Raw genomic sequence first — 3,626 nt, forward strand, 5'->3', positions numbered from 1 at the left:
AGATGTCTGTAACAGCAAATAGGGCTCAAAAGCTGATTAACCAACAGCAAGATTCATGGGAGTGACCAGAGTTCACACCTGGATGTCAACCACAGTGATCTGTGCATCAAAGGTTACTCCCGGGCCCTCAGCCCTACCCTTTATTTTTCCCTTTTGAGCCTCATCCCTCTCTTTCAGAGATGTGTCCAGGCCCTTTCCTTGTGATCTATCACTGAATCAAAAATCCATTTGAAATGCACAGGGAGAACCTGGCTCACCCAGTGCTTGTTCCACCCAGCGCACAGAAATGAAGTAACATACAATTCTGTCTGGGTGAGGTTCCTCTACTCCTCATGTTTTCACTAGGCAGCATGGGCTTTCCAAAATGGATACCAAAGGGGATGATGGACGGAGCGTTTGAGCAAATCAAACACTCACCTCCAGTCAATTGATCTGGGTTTAATCCATAATCATTCTTTAGCTCACTCCACCACCCCAGTTCAGACATGGCCATATGCAAATCAGTCTGACCCTGTGCCTCATGGGAACAGTCCAGCTCGAACTGCCAAGCCATGTCTTCCCTGGACCGGAAACAAGCATCCTGGGACCGGTTTCAAGGTCCTCCTTTCAATGTACCAGTGCAAGCATTTCTGGGCTCAGCACACATCCACAGCACACTCCATTGCCTAGTATTGTTGTGTGCCTTGTACCATGCTACCACCAGCATTTCCACATGTACCTCACCCACACAGTGTCTCTGTACTGCACCAGAGTGTGCCACTTTAAACACCCTCTGCAACGCACACACATTTAGCATGTCACACTGTTCCACACTGTCCCCTTGGTGTGGTGTATGTCTTGCACACTCACATGCACTCCGCACATGTTTTCACTATGCATGCACTTCTACATCAACCCAATGTAGGCCTAGGGTGAGTTAAACACACAGCAGTGGAACCTTTAAAAAAGTGGGTGAGCCTGTAGGCCTCACTTCAATGACTCAGGGTAAAAAGGATCCGGTCACTACTATTTATCATCACACAGTACGCTGCCACCACATCACTTGTGCTGTTTAATGCCTGGTGAAGGTAGTAGCCTTCTACCACTATGAAGGTAGTACTTTGGGTGCCCACACCCGGTCCAACAAGACAGCAATCCATGAAACAGGCCTCTGCCATGGTGCACACACATGATCCATCTTCTCTTAAAACAGAAATAATCTGCATTAGGGGTCCAGATGATACAATTAGGCACTCAGGGCTTATGTACATGTCTTTACTAAGCAGAGGACTTTTCTGTCTCAATGAGTGCCCACCCAACTAAACCAGGAACCTCGATGTCAACACCAAGCTCCTTAATATATGGCTCACCAACTGTGCTAACTGCACCGCTCCCACCAGAAACAAGACCAACAATAACAGTAAATGACCCAGTGGGTACATGAACGACATCAGGGAGTCCAAGAGCCACTGTAAACACCTTGTGAGAAAATAGAGTCAACAAAAACACCACCGCATGATCCAGATACAAAGCCACCTTCAACCTCTACCACCAACAGCTACGAGATGCAAAGAAAAAAGGCCCTAACTTTCAGACTCAAAGCCAGCTCCAACAATTGCAAAGAACGCTTCACCATCGTCAAGGACTTCTCCAATAGCCCAGCTGCCAACAACGACATCATCCCATCCCACGCACTCTGGAATGACCTCTCAAACGTCTTCAAACAGAAGATTGCCAAGATACATTAAGATTAGAAGGACCCCCCCACAAAGCCAACACTGAGAATAGAAGACCATCAATGGAACCTACATTGAGATTAGAAGACCCCCTACAGGGCAACAATGAAACAAGGAGACTTCTAGCGAGGCAGCACTGTGATTGGGAACTCCTTCAGAACAGAACTGATACTGAGGCTAGCAGGTGCCTTCAGAGCCGACTTTGAGGCCAGGACACCTCTATAGAGCTGACATTGAGATTAGAAGACTGCTATAGAGCCAGCAATGAGAATAGGAGATCCCTACAATGCTGACGGTGAGTCAAGAAGGCCCTTACAGAGGTAGAACTGAAACTAGAAGACCCTACACAACCAATACTGAGAATGTTAGACACCTACAAAGCTAACATTGAGATTTGAAGACCCCATAAAGATCTAGCACTGAGACCTCTAGACCCCCTATAGAGCCACACTGAGGTTCATGATACCCCACCAGAAGCAAGGGTGAAATATGAAAACACCAACTGAGCCTGCATTGAGAATAGGAGACCCTCAGAGTGGGCAGAGGCTGGACATTGTTTGAGATCAGAGACATGGAGCACACTGCGCTGGAACCAAAACTAGAGGACCCTGGAAGAGGATACGTCCTAAGCTCGGTTTGTTCAGGTCTCTGGTCCGAGCCAGAGGGTATCTTGTCTGGGCATCTCCTGATCTCGGTCTCAGCTCAGTATGTTCTAGGTCAATGGTCAGAGGCTACACCCTGCCTCACTGCCTCAAACCAGTGACCTTGAACAAACAGAGCTGACGTCAAGACTAAGGGACCCTGAGAGAGGATGCACCCTGGCTGGGACCGGAGAGCTGGAACACACAAGCAGAGACTGAGACGAGGAGACCCCTAGAGTGATACACCCTGGCTCAAACCTGAATCTTGGAAACAACCGAGCTGAGACTGAGTCTAGGAGACCCTTAGAGAGGATACACCATGGCTCAGACAAGAAACTTGGAACACACTGAGCTGAGACTAAGACCAGGAGACCACTACACAGGATGTATCATGGCTCAGAGCAGACACCTGGAGCACTCTGAGTGGAAACAACAGTTGATGGACAGAATGCAGAACAATGTCATACATTCACTCCAGTACAGAGATCTGGGCCTAAATCCATCGTTTGTTTGCTCACCATGCCATTCCAGTTTGAACCCAGCCATATGCAAATCAGTCTTGACCCTGTGCCTCATGGGAACAGTCCAGCCCACACTGCCAAGCCAGGTCCACCCTAGACTGGAAACAAGCATTCTAGGACCGGTTTTGTGGTTTCACCCCTCTTCAGCCAGGATAGCTTGATTCCAGTGGCATGGAGAGCACGGGACCCACGTCTGGGCATATCCATCCACTGGATTCAAGATAGCCTGGCTGATGAGAGTTATGAACCCGAAACCGGTCCCAGGATGCTTGAAGCAAAAAACTCTGAATTGATGGAAATTATTATACCAGATATATTGTTAACCTAGAGGTGAATGCCACGTTAACACAGTGTTATTTTCCCGCGATATACTGCGATGTGCAAAGTTGCGCTAAGCTAATTTTGTGATGATTATCACACGTTCTTGAGAATTCCCCCCGTATGTCAAGTAACTTTGGGTGCGACTCTCAAGTTGGACATGATGTGTGATTCAGGAGCGCCCATAACTATTATTTCTGGCACTTTGTTCCTGCCACACTGGGGTGTGAATGTGATATTGAAGTTACTAGATGTACATCCCAAAACAGATGGGGAACCAGAAATCGACATGTTGGGGTACTTTGAGGACTATGTTATTTTGTTAATTTCATGTAACCAGCAACACGCAAAATTCCTGAAATTATGCCAATTACGTTGGCATAATTAAAATTTTGTTTGGGCCTAATTTGAAGTTCGCCCACATTCAGAAG

This window comes from Triturus cristatus, chromosome 7 (assembly GCF_964204655.1).
Source record: "Triturus cristatus chromosome 7, aTriCri1.1, whole genome shotgun sequence".
NCBI classification, from domain to species: domain Eukaryota; kingdom Metazoa; phylum Chordata; class Amphibia; order Caudata; family Salamandridae; genus Triturus; species Triturus cristatus.